This window comes from Cavia porcellus, unplaced genomic scaffold (assembly GCF_034190915.1).
Source record: "Cavia porcellus strain 051 isolate PalLab524CR breed Dunkin Hartley unplaced genomic scaffold, mCavPor4.1 scaffold_6, whole genome shotgun sequence".
Taxonomy (NCBI): domain Eukaryota; kingdom Metazoa; phylum Chordata; class Mammalia; order Rodentia; family Caviidae; genus Cavia; species Cavia porcellus.
The window spans coordinates 56947949-56961291 of record NW_026947489.1 but is presented as its reverse complement, the minus strand read 5'-3'; the positions used below and the strand labels follow the sequence as shown (position 1 = coordinate 56961291).

At 50.3% G+C, this 13343-nt stretch overlaps 1 protein-coding gene across 1 annotated transcript in view; it reads left to right on the top strand.

Annotated features, from left to right (window-relative positions):
* Window positions 1-1320: 1320 nt before the first annotated feature.
* The window catches only part of Kcnh2 (potassium voltage-gated channel subfamily H member 2), a 42798-nt gene continuing 30775 nt past the window's right edge, over window positions 1321-13343 (top strand). The window contains exons 1-3 of the mRNA XM_063249514.1: window positions 1321-1469; window positions 10751-10921; window positions 11797-12208. The gene's annotated coding sequence lies outside the window, so the exon portion shown is untranslated. The remainder of the gene's footprint in view (window positions 1470-10750; window positions 10922-11796; window positions 12209-13343) is intronic.

Here is a 13343-nt window from a genome sequence, read left to right as displayed (position 1 = left end):
TCAGCCTCCCGTCAGCTCTGCCACCCGCTCCAGCAGAGCCCTGGCCTTTTCCTTAGGAAGCAGGGAGGGGGCTGAGGGGAGGGGTACTCTCCGGTGCTGGCCCTCGCCCCGCCCCTGTCCCCTACACAATGGGACAGGAACAAGGCTGGCTGGGAGGCTCTGAAGCCTCGGCTCCATGCCCGCTGGCCCAGAGGGTGGGGGGCCGGACGCCTGGGTTCCGCCATAAGGACTTGAGCTGATAAGTGGGGACACAGGTGTTTGTGGAGGCCTGGGGCTGGTGTGTAGGTGTTGGGCCTGAAGGGAATGGCAGGGAGTAGCAAGAGGGGCCATGGAGGTGTTAGGGGAGGGTGGCCCTCAAGCATCTCATCTCTGAAGAGGGGCCATGGAGGTGTTAGGGGAGGGTGGCCCTCAAGCATCTCATTGGTGACTGTGGAATGGAATCCCCATTCCTAATGACCACAGGGACTTTGAGGTTCACTTGCAGCCCTCTCTTTCTAACTCTTAGAGTCCTCTGAGTTCTTGGAGATGAGGGTCCAGCAAGGGTATGTGACCCTTTGTCCTGTGGTGGGCCTTAGAATATCAATTCCCTCCCAGCCCCTATTTCCTGGAAACTTGTTCCCATCCCCCAACCCCCATGACTCAAGTAGGGGACAAAAGGGCAGGAAGCTGCCATCCAGGGCCTTTACCCCCACCCTATCATCCAGTGACGCATGCCTCCCTGAGGCCATCAGGGCAGAGACAGGACAGCCCTTAGGAGAGTGTGTGGAGGCCTGGTGAACTACACTTCCCAGCATGCAGAGGGTGTGCTCACTAGCATCCTTTAGACACCTTGGGCAGAAATGCACACTGGGGTTTGTAGTTCTTTGTCATCTAGGTACTAGAGAAGGGCTGGAAGCAGGGCACCTGGGTCCAAGGGGTAGAAGCCTTGTGAATCTAAGTCCTCAGAGACTGAGAGACTATGGGAAAGAAACAGAGGCTGGAAGACGGGGAGAGGCACAGACTGGGAGGGGCAGACAGGCAGACAAACAAACATGTGGATTTGTGTTGGCTGAACTCCTGTGGAAAGCAGGAGAGGATAAGATTGGGGTGGCCTGGGTGGGGGGCCAACAGGCGGATCAGCCGGAAGGAATGGGCTGTGCTGAGCTGTGGGGTCACCCAGAAGGTGGGGTCTGCCAGTCTGGGAGGGTGGAGGCAAAGGAGCCTTGTGGACTGGAGAAACCCAGCCTGGGCATTGGAGTGTGGGAGGCAGGAAGCTCTGCTCAGTAGGCTTCACTCTTAGGCCCCCAGCCTGATGCCCACATGTGTCCCCAGAGCTTGATTTCTTTGAGGGTACGGAAGAGATGGGATCCAGGCCCTCTCTCTAAGACTCTCAGCTGTGCTGATTGAAACAGATGTATCCTGAGTCTGGCGGCTGTATTCAGCCACCACTAAAAGAGCAACAACCAAGGACTCTTCTTCCTAGGTTCCAGGTAAGGGAGCTGCGACTGGTTTCTGGGCCAAAGTGACAGCCAGGGCAAGACACTGACACCCTTGGGACTTCATGATGCTCTCCTGGCCTAGGCCTGTCCTAGGAGATCTCCTGAAACCACACACTGCTGCTGGATGCTTCTCCAGAGCAGCGCTCACCTCATACCTGGGAGTCTACTCAGCACCTTCAGGCAAGGCCAAGCCACTGCAGTGCACCAGCCCCTCCTTTTGATCCTCACTCAGTGCACGGCTCACATCCCTGTGTCCTTCCAGGCAGAGCCGTACTGTGTTCCAGACCCGTCTCCTGTTTCCTCTCCTCCATAGCTTTCTTTGGCATCAACCCCCTTCCCCCCATAGTTCTCTTCAGCTTCCAGCTCTTTCTTGGAAGTCTATGTGGGACATAAAACATATAGCTCCAAGTGATCGCCAAGAGACCTTCCTTAGTTCCCTTCCAGCGCACCTCTGGGTGACTCTTTGTTGTCTTGTGTCCAGGTCTTGGGACTGTATCTTCTTCCAGGTCCTCCAGGCTGTGGTTTTCAGGCAGCTGACTATCCATTTTCACCTGGTGAACTACTCTCTGGAGCCCTGGGCCACTTCAGCCCCTGTGGGCTCCTTGGTGGGGTTTGAGCACGTACGTGCATGGAGGGTTGCCTCCTGGACACTGGCTTATACTAAGGACAGGGCCACGAGGGAGTGTTCTAGTGTCAAGAGCAGATTGGTCCAGTTCACAGCATGGAAGGCTGTGGCCGAGGGGTCCAGGTTGGGATTGGTTTGGGCAGAGCACACCAGGCAGGTTTTTTTTTTTTGGCTTTTTCCTTTTTTATGGGTACTGGGGATCGAACTCACGACTGCCTGCTTGCAAGGCAGGCGCTTATGCCGCTGAGCTAAATTCTCAGCCCCCCCCCCCCGCCCTTTTTTTGTCTTTACCAGGCAGGTTTTAAGAAAAGAAAAGGGACTGCAAAGATCAGAGGCCCTGCTAGCAAGGAAGTCTCCTCCTCCTCCTCCCTCCTGGGGATAGCGCCTTCTAACTTCTGTCAAGGCACTGGACATGCAGTGGGGATGGGAGGTAGGAGAGAGTTGGTCAACAGCTCTACACTGTAGTTAGGTAAGAGACAAAGGTCCTGGGGCTGTTGCTCAGCAGAACTATAATGTGCTGTGTGCTAAAAGAGCTAGAAGAAAAGATTTTGCTTTTCCTGATCTGAAATTACACAATGGATGCATGCATGGAAACATCACGTGACAACCTATGACTCTGTGCAATGTTTTCCTTTTTTCTCTTAAAGATAATAAAACCCAACAAAACAAAACAGAACAAAGTCAATTGAGACAAGGTGGAGAAACTGGTACAGAACTTTGAAGCAGGATAATAGGCAATCAATAAGGCTACCATAGCATTTCTTGTTGTCTGCACAATAGCTGTCTATTCTATCAGACATAGCAAAGTCAACCCAAACAACACAGAATAAAACCAATCAAAACAGAGCATTAAGTAGAACAAAACAGTAAACTGAAACAAAGCAAAACAATGAGAAGGACACTGGATTTCAAAAATAAGATAGAAGGAAACCCTCTATATTTGCCTCACTGCACAGTGTGATCCTCCCAATAGATAGATCCTCCCAATAGATTCACACCACTGGCCCAGGCCTGCAAAATCAACCAAACAGTACAAGCATTCAGTTGCTTTTTGTGCCTCAGTTGCTATCAACTCAGCCTGTCCTCTGAACCAGCAAGTTGCTTGGTGGTGGTGGTGGTGGGGTTCTAGATTCTCAGCCTGCACCCCAGTAGGCTCACAGGAGGTGCTCTCTGGCCTTGCTCTTCCTGGGCCCTGTATGGCTTGCTTGCTTGCAATTTTTATGTGTCAGTAAAAAACCAAAACAAGACTAGGTGTAGTGATGCACACCTGTCATTCCAGCAAGCTGGGAGGCTGAGACAGGAGAATCACCAATTAAAGCCCAGCAACTTAGGGACTTAGTAAGACCCTCTCTTGAAATAAAGAAAAACAAAAAACAAAACAAAAGAAAAATCCTGGGGATATAACTCAGGATGAAGACCCTGTGCTCCATCCCGAGTACAGCAAACCATCCAACCAATTATCCAGAATGGAAGGCAGTGCCCGTCTTGACAGTTACTGAGCCCTTCACCTCTCTCCTTCTTTTTAGGGCTTTACTCTCTTCTGCTTTTTTTTTTTTTTTGCAAGATAATTTTATTTAGCAAATCAGTTTGATTTATTGTTAAGTTTGTTTTTCTCAGTCCACATTTGTAGTACACGACAATCACATTCCTTTTACAGCTGCTTCCTCTGCTCACGTTCCCACTTTCCATCTTTTGGCAACCCCCGACGTTTTGTTTGCTGTTTTTTCTGAGACAGGGTCTTGCTGTGTAGTCCAGGATAGCCTTGAGCTTATTTTATAGCCCAAACTGGCCTGAACTCTTGGTGATCCTTCTGCCTCAGCCTCTTGAGTGTTGGGATTACATGCGTGGGCCATCATGCCCAGCTCAACAACTGCATTTTAAAAAGGAATTTGTGAAACAAAATTTCCAAGGCTTCAGGGTACAACTGTAGGGACAAGAAATAATTTAAAATTTAAGTCATGGGCTGTCACGGAAGAGGGAGTTTTGACGGTGTGGTTGCAGCGCAGTTTCTATTGCCGTCCTGGGCCCAGCCCTTCCTGGCCCTGGTTGGCAGGTGACAGCCTCCCGTGAGTGAGCGGGTGGCCCCGGTACTCTCATTCCTGCCTGAACTCTGAGAAGGTACTAGATCTTACTGCTGCGATTCCTCCTCTGCCCAGAGTGCCTTAGGCCTCGGGGAGGGGCGCCCTGACCTTGGGGACTCCTGCGTTAGGGAGCAAAGGCTCAGGGCCTGTGTGTCGGTGCGTGAAGGGTGGTGGGTGACGGTAGCGGAAGGGCCCGACTCTGTACAGCCCAACCCAGGGCTGTGCAGTGTGAGCTGGAAGTGTCCCACCCGCTCCACTATGAGCAGCTTCCTTCCTGCCTGTGGGCAAGGACTGGGTGGGGACCGGAGGGGAAAGGAGGGACTGGAGACGAGAAGCCACGCGGAGCGGGAAGGGACAGTTCTAGCCTGCCAGGCGGCTTCCCTCCTCCTCAGGATGTAACTCACGCTGCGAGCCAGAGGGTGCCCACAATCCTGAGGCTGGGCGCTGGGCAGGCTGCGGGCAAAAAAAGGTTGAAAGGGCTGCACTGGTGGCCTTGGGCGCCCTCTAGCAGCCTCCGCCCTGCCTGAGAGAGCCACATGGGGGCAGCAGAGAGCTGAGGAAGAGCGATTGGTCCAAAGTCCAAGGGCTCAAACACCAAAGCCAGTTAGGAGACTCAGGGAAGAACCAAACCGAACCCACGACGTGCATCCCTGAGCCCAGATGTGGTGGGGTGTCCACACCAGACCTCTGTGGCCCTGAACTGGTTGGTTTACATAAGTCTGAAGCTCCAGAGAGGACCCCAGGAGCAGCCCACCCCCAGAGAAGCACAGAGGAGTCCCAGCCCATTCCACCCCTGCCTCGGGCAAGTTCCTCTGTCCCTCCCTCCTTTATGCACACACCACACAGGGCCTGGGGAGTGGGAGATGCGGGGAGCTGTGCCCAGCACTGCCAGGGAGTGGTGTACTCCAGGTACCATCCCTCCTCGAGCTGGAGGATCCAGGGGAGGGACACCTGGAGGGAGGACTTCCCACAGTCTGATAGGTTCACTCTCTGCCTCCTGGTCCTAAGACTGGCAGGAGCATCTTGCAGTCCATTTGCCTTTGGAAGCCGTCAGACCTTGCCCAATCAGTGGTAGCGGCTGCCAGCTTTGTGGCTCCTGGGCTTCTGTTTCTAAGGGTACTATCCCACTCATGACAGTTCCACTCTCACCCCCCAATCATCTCCCAAAGGCTCCACCTCTTAAAACCATCACCTTGAGGGCTAGGATTTCAGCATATGAGTTTGGCAGGGATGTAAGCATTTAGTTTAAGTAAGTGAGTGTGCATGTGGGAATGCGTATGTGTGTGTGTGCATGCGTGTAACGTGTACGGAAGCACACGTGTGCATGTGTCTGTGAGCAGGGTGTCCTGGGGCTCCCTTACCCACCTGCCTCCTAATCTGGTCCCTGTCTCTCCAAAGCTAATTTGGGCCAAGAACACTAATGTGGATATGAATGTTTTAACATCCATAAGGCCTTGAAATTGTTCTTCATTCCTGGAATTACAGTGAACACGAGCAGTTTTTAGGGTCAAGCTGAAATTCCTGAATGATGACCACGGGGACCTTGTCTCAGGCTGTGGCAACCTTTCATAGAAAGCCATGATGTGAGACCAAATGATCACCCCAGACTTGAGACCACAGCTGTGAGACAAGCCCTGTCCCTCTGTCCCTCCTCCTTTCTTTCCTCTCCTGCAGTCCCTCAGGCTGGCCCAGTTTCCTGGTGGTTGCCGTGGTGCTGAGTCTCTTGGGAACCAGGGCTCTGAGCATTAAGTGTGCCCAGCATGGAACATAGCACCCAGCCCTTCAGGTGCCTGAGTGGGGCTTGATCTTGTCTACAAATCAGGCTGGGAGGAGTAGACCTACAGGCTTTTAGATCTCCTGTTGGCTTGGAGATAACAGAAATCCCACCCCAAATCCTGATGAACCTTCAGTCATCCTGGGGTCACCTTTTTTTTTTTTTTTTTTTTTTTTTTAAGAGGAAGGTTTTATTTTATGTCATGGTATTGGAGGCTTGAATCATGATTGATAGGCCCTCTTGCTGTGGGTTGTTTCCAGGCAGTGGGGAGCAAAGTTACTTGCTATGTGGTGGCCAGGGAGCAGAGATATGTGGAATTTCTTTTCTTCTTCTTCTTCTTTTTTTTTTTTCTTATCTCTGTCCTTCCAAGTGGATTATAAACTCCTTTGTTCTCAGTGATCAGGTCAGAACTAGCATACAAATCTTTTTTTTTAATGCTGAGAATTAATCCTAGAGCTTTCTTCAAAGATACATTCCTAGCCCCCTTCCCTTTCTTTTTTTCTTTCTAGGCTGGGCTTGCACTTGCAATCTTCCTGCCTCAGCCTCCCAGAAGGCTGGGATTACAGCTGTGGGCCACTGTGCCTGGCTGGAAGTTGTCTTCATCTGTTTGTTGTTGATGGGCTGAAGCTTGTCTGGCATTCCTCTTTCACAGTCTGGTTTCCTAAACCGCAACCTAGGCTGCTTTCGGGACTGCTAATCCCAGTTCCTAGAGAAGTCTGTGTATAAACAAAGTTCTGACTCATGCGTTCAAATGCGGAAGGTCCGAGTCCTTTTCAGAGGAAGGAGACCTGATTGCCTCTTCCTGGACATTCTGAGTGATCAGGCCCTGCATGTGTACCTGCTCTCCCTCCCATGCAAAGGCCCATGCTAGGCTGGTCATCTTCAAAGGGACAGGATAAGGTCCTGACTGCAGCTCTCAGCTTGGCCAGGTTTCCCCTGAACTCCTGTCACAGCCTTGGGAGGTTCTCCCCTGTAGTAGACGCCTTCTTGGACTGCTCCACCTCTGGGTTTGGTATCCAGGACTGTGATTTCAGTGTTTATTGCTTGTTTTTGGCTCCTGTGATATTGTGTATGTAAACATCTCATCTTCCCAAATAACTACAAACCCTGTAAGGCCCAGGCTGGCCTGTAGGACCTTGTGTTTTCCTAGGTGGGGTTACAGATAGTGATGGATAAATACTAGGGGGGAAAGGACAGGGTGGGGAGATATCATTGAACCCGAATTTCCTTCTCTAGGCCTTGGTGCTGGCTACTTAGTGGTCTAAGGGGAGGAGTGGGTCCCCTCCAGAACTGGGGCTGGTGTCAGCCTGGCCCTCCCATTCCCACCATGCTGGAGCAGACCCTCAATTCTGCCTCAGGTTAACAGAATGAATAGAGCATAGCTTTTCCCTTCCTTTGTTTCTTTCTTTAAAAGACAGGGTCTCTAGGGGCTGGGGATTTAGCTCAGCAGCATAAGCAAGCAGGCGGTCGTGAGTTTGATCCCTGGTACTGATTAAAAAAAAAAAAAAAGACAAGGTCTCACTATGTAGCCCATGCTGGCCTCATACTCATGGCAGTCTTCCTGGCTCGGCCTCCAGAGTACTGGGTTTATAGGTATGTGCTACCACATCTGACCCCTATTTCTTTTTTAATTTTAATTAATTATTTTTGAGACTGGTCTTGAACTCACTTGTGTAGCCCAGGCTGGCCTCATACTCTAAGTGATCCTCCTGCCTCAGCCTCCAAAGTTCTGGGATTACAGGAGAGTGCCACTATACCAGCTTCTCTTTTTGTAAGTACATGTTTGTGGCATGTAATGTTTACATTCCTTATGAGGAGTTGGTGCATGTACATAACATATCTTAACTCCTTTTCATCCCCTGCCCCTTCCGTCCATCTCTTACTCTTTTCACATTTGAGAAATGTCTTCCTCCTTTCCCTGTTATTGATCTTTTACTTTTCCCTTTATTTATATGTTGGGTTTTTCATATAGGAGCAATCATGCAATATTTAAGTATGTGTGTCTGATTTATTTCACTTAACTATGGGGTCTCAAAATGCATCCATTTTGCTACTAATGATTCAAATATTTGCTTTGTTTGGTCAGAGTAAAGATCACATTCTGTTTATTCATTCCTCTGTGGATGGACATGCAGGCTGCTTTCAAGATTTAGATATGGGATGCTATGGACACGGTGTGGGTGCCCGTCCAGATGGCAGGTAACCTCTGCCCATGTGTCTTACTAGTATTCATACTCGTGAGGCTGTGCAGCCGGCCCTCAGGGAGAGCAAGCACTGTGACCACAGCTCATCACTCGGGCTACAGAGCTCACAGTTCCAAACACAGAGACCTCTCTTTGATGACACAAGTGGTTGTTATTTCAGGAGGCCCAGAGGTACTCAACCCAGGAGCAGATGTGGCCTTCAGTGTCCACCACTTGCTTGGAGACCTGGTGTCCAGTGCAGCTTTGCTCTACGGCAGCTCCACTATGTCCCATGAAGGAGATGTGGTGAGCAGGAAGCTGCACTTTTTTTCCAGAACTGGGGCTGGCGATATGGCCTTTGTGGCCGAGAAACCAGGGCTTGCCCTACACAGGCCAGAACTGGGAGCCATAGTACAGCTGTGATGGGGCTGTGCCCCATGGCGAGGCCTCAAAGCCCCTGACCTCTGTCTCCACACCATGGCCTTCATTCCCTGTGTGCTGCCGGCTGGGATGGCATTGGGCATGGAGGTAGTGGGCTTGTGTGTGAGAACAGTGCCATTGTAGATGGTGACGGGGTGCTGGGCTTGCTCCTGGGCCTCTGCCAAACTACCCTGCACAGTGAACCAAGCACCTTCCACCTGCGGGCCCACAGCGGCTACAGATACGTGAGGATGATCTCAGTGGCTGCTCTACAGCCCTGGCCTGGAGCTCTTTTTCACTTTTTTCCCCTCCTGCTCTTTTATACTTCACTGTGTGCTCTTTGTGGAGCCTCAGTAGCCTCGGTGGTCCTGGCTCCTGGCAGGGTCTCCAACTCCACCTGACTCTGGGAGCTGCAGTGTTTCAGCCCCTTATGATACACTGGCTGACCTTCCTCCTGGTCTGGTGACACCCTGGCCTCAAATGACACCGATTTTTTTCCTTACACTGAATATTTGATTTCCTTAAAATAAAAAAATTTATTTATGTATTTATTGGTATCAGGAATTGAACTGAGGACCTTAGGCTTAGCCAGGCTGGTGCTTGTACTGCTGAGCTATATGCCTGACTTCCCTAAAAAGATTTAGATATTATGAATTGTGTGTCTATATACAATGGGTATGCATGTATCACTGGACTATTTATCTTTAATTCTTTTGGGAAGATATCTAGGAGGGGAATAGTTAGGTCCAATGGAATTCCTAGTTTTAGTTTTTTGAGGACTCTCCATACTGATTTCCATTCTGGGGGTGCTAGTTTACATTCCCACTAATAGTCCTTTCTCCCTGCAACCTCTCCCCACAGCATTTGTTCTTATTTGATGATGGCTATTCTTCCTGGGGTAACATAGACTCTCAGTGTTGTTCCCCATTTCTTCTGCTCTTGTTATATACGGTGTATAATCTCCAGTCCAGTCTCATTTGGTGGCACAAGGTGCTTGATTTCTTTCTCTTTTTTTGTCTTTTTCCTTTTTTTTAATCGGTACCAGGGATCGAACTCACGACTGCCTGCTTGCAAGGCAGGCGCTTATGCCGCTGAGCTAAATTCGCAGCCCCGGTGCTTGATTTCTTGTCCAGCTCCATTTCCAACTGTAGCATAACCTCCAGGAAGAGCCTACACCATCTGCATCTCTGTTTTATCATCTAAAACCGGGGTGTTTCATTTCCAGCTCAAATATTGCATAAAGCAACAGAAATCCTCATAGAAATCCAAGGAGTTTCTGGTGTAAAACTCAAGAGCACATTCACATTGTTTCTTGGCGGCATTTGGGATGGCGAGAGAGGAAAGTAATTCTCTATGCACACGATACCCGGCCTCAGCGCTGACCAGCCAACCAGTTCTTGTTTCTCATACGCTACCTGCTAGAGTGGAGTTTCCAGAAGCGCTTCCCTGGTCTGGGGTGGCTGTCTAGCTCACTGTGTCCTGAAGAGGGCGCCCATCTTGTCACTTGGCCTGCCTTCCCTGGTGTCCTGCCCAGCCTAGCATGGGCTTTCAGCACCATGGACAGAGACAGCCAGAGTCTAGCGGGAGGCTTGCGCTAAGACACTTCCGAAATGTCCAGCTTCCCCAGCAGGTAGCCCAGAGGTGCTCCTTAATACTACCCAGTACTTCAAAGTCACCTCCACATAAAACCCCAATCTATGGACCTGAAAACTCTTAGGGTTTTATTTTATTTTACTTTTTTTTTTTTTTGAGACAGGGTCTTGCTATGTAGTTCAGGCTAGCCTTGAAATTACTATGTAATTCTCCTGCCTCAGTCTCCTGGGTACTGGGATTATAGGTGTGTGACATCACACCTGCCTCTGAAGGTTTTATCTTAAATGACCACAAACCCCACCTATTTCCTAGAACAGCATTAGGTACATATTAAGTACTTAATATATTTTTAAAGGCATCCATGCAAATGGAGCCTTCAGGCAAGTATCTCAAACCCTTTACAAAGAGCATCTCCTCCCCCATCAGCCCTTCTCATATTGGAATCCTGAAGCTTCCACTGCTCGCTGAATTCTGGGTACGAACTCTTGGAGTCTCTATTTGCATCTGAGGACTCTGGTCCCTAAATCAAAGAGATGGATGGCTATTAGGGTCTCAGGCAGAGAAACCTTAAACCTGCATTTTTCTTTCTCATTTAGGGATGAGTGAGAGAACCCACACGTGGGTTCTTTGGAACTTTTCTGTGCCTGAGAAGATCCTGACCACCCAGGAAGGCCTGGCTCCCCAGGGATCCCCAGGATCTCCTGAGCCCTCCTTCTCTGAAGCTCCCTCTATACATCTTTGGTAAAAAACCACACATCCAGGTTGAGGTAAGGGGGAATGAGTGTGGATTGAGAAGGGAGGTGCTGGCTGTAGGTAGGGAGTAGCATTGTGCAGAATTAAGGGATCACTGTGGCAGCTGGAAAGGATCTGAGACCAGCTTGTTGGCTGGCCTCATTTTACAGGTAAGGAAAATGAGATTTAGTGACACTTCTAGAGTGACACAGCCTTTCTCTAGCACTTCTGACCCTGTTCAGCATAGCTTTGTATAGCTGATTATACTTGGGAAATATGTCCCTCACACACGCTTTTCTTTAATATGACAGTGACATCCCTTCATGGAGCAGTGGGGGTATTTGTTTTTTTTTTTTTTAATCTGATGGGCTGTGATTATAGAAGTTACATTATATGACTTTCAAGGATACATTATTAAAGGGGGCCTGGGTGCTCTCTGGTCTTATTTTGGGGTACTTGCCCTCACACCCAGCCACAGTGTTGTGAAGAAGTCAGGGGGCCACTAGTCTGAGCTGAGGTCCCAGAGATGGCATGTCATCAAACACAGGGAAATGGGCCTTCGGTCCCTGGTCTGGTGTGAACCTCCTCCATTCACAGGTCCATGAGCAAAACAAATGCTGTCACTGATCTAAGCCAGTCAATGTTGGGCTGGCTGCTAGGTAGCAGTAGTTGACAGAATCACCTCTTCTCTGTGTGTTTCTCCAAGCTGTTATGAATATAACACCAGTTTATTGGATCCCTTGTCTGTGTCAGACATTTGAGCTGCCACCCCTACAGTGTGCCCCCTTTGCATACAATCTAGAATTCATGTTCCTCAGACCTCTGCTCCCCTTCAATCTCCCTTTTTGCCCCCAGACATGACCTCTATTCTGCAATGTTTATACCTTTGCTCACATCCCTTTCCCTGCAGTGCTCCTGTCCCATCTCACCTGGACCTCTGAAGTCCTGCTCTGAAGTCTCCTCCCACCATTGGCCCTCTCAGCTCCTCCACTTGAAGTGAACCAGGTCTCCCTTGTCATCCCACAGTGCTCAACGTCAAGCCCTGGGAGGAGGGAGCCAGCTTACTCTTCCTGTCCCCTCCGTAGCATCTGGCACAGGCTCTGCACACAGAAGATCTCCAGGAAACTCTAGTAACAGGACTTGAACCACAAGCCAGTCAAATCCCAGTCTCCTACACCTTACTTCTGATGCCAAGAAGCCGGGACAGTGTGGGTCTGGTGTTGGTGGGAGGAAGCTGTAGAATGGTCCAGTGGTTGGCAGGATTGCTGCAAATGGAGCTGCAGTGAGAGAAGGAAGGCTTGGCTCCTGGCTAAGGGTGTGGGGTGAGTGGGCCCTTTCCTCCCTCCCTTCCTTTCTTTCTCCTCCCTTCTTGCTTCCAATAAGCCCTAAGCACCTGCTTCCTTGAGAGATAACACACAGCTCCTTTGGTTCTCTTCTTTTCTCTCACTCCAGTTCTTATCAGAAACCATCTGTATTTGGAAAAGCCAGTTGCATGGAGAAAGCCCACAATCTAAGCTTCCCTCTGAGAAACTGTTTCTGCTGCTTCCTCCCCTGGGGCTTCCTGGAAGCTCTTCCACCTCAGGCTCTCTCCTGCATCCATCCGACTGGAACTGCTTCCCAGTCCCCTGCGTGTTGCTTGCTCTCCTGGACCTGATTTGCTGTCTTGCCTGGCTGCTCCTTGGGGGGCCTACCAGCAGCGCCAAGCTTCCATTTGTTCTTTCCTCCCAGGAAGTCCTGGCTCAACTCCTTCAGACTGAGCAGGAGCACAGTTGGGGTGGGCAGGATGTTTTCTGCAGACTTTTTCCCTAAACTGTCTCCTTCTGGGAGCTGGGAGGATCCTGTGTGTCTCACTATAAATACAGCCTTTCCCTTGATTCAGTGGCAGGCAGGGTGGGGGAGAGCTCTTCCCAGGATGGTACCTGAAAATGGCCCCAGGGGTGAAGGTGGAGCAGATTCTGGGTCCTGGACCTGAGGAGGAACAGATATGGGAATCTGGTAGGAGGCAGAGGTGGGGGAAGTTTCTCTCGAAGCTCATCTGTTGTTAGTGCCTGGAGCCCGCACCCAGGAAGGATGCCTTGGAGATGCTTGTCCTGTTTCATAGTCTCTCCTTCTTGTCTGAGTTCCTGATGTGGGGGTGGCTCAGGCTCTCCCCTGAACTTTGAGTCAGAAGTCTGCATTCAGCTGTGAGTTCTGTGTGTGTGTGTGTGTGTGTGTGTGTGTGTGTGTGTGTGTGTGTGCCTGGGGAACAGAGAGATGGAGTTGGGGACAGAGACAGGCATCTGGCTTTCCTTGGGCCAAAGAATAGCTCTCCCCCTCTTCTGTGCACAGAAGGGAGGCTATTTGGTGCCTGGTTCCCCCCGAGTGGGAGGTCTGAGGCCCCACTGATTCCGTCTTCCCTCTTTAGATAAAAGCAGAATCCTGGCCCTGCAATGTGGGTCCCCATCATGGGGACCATAG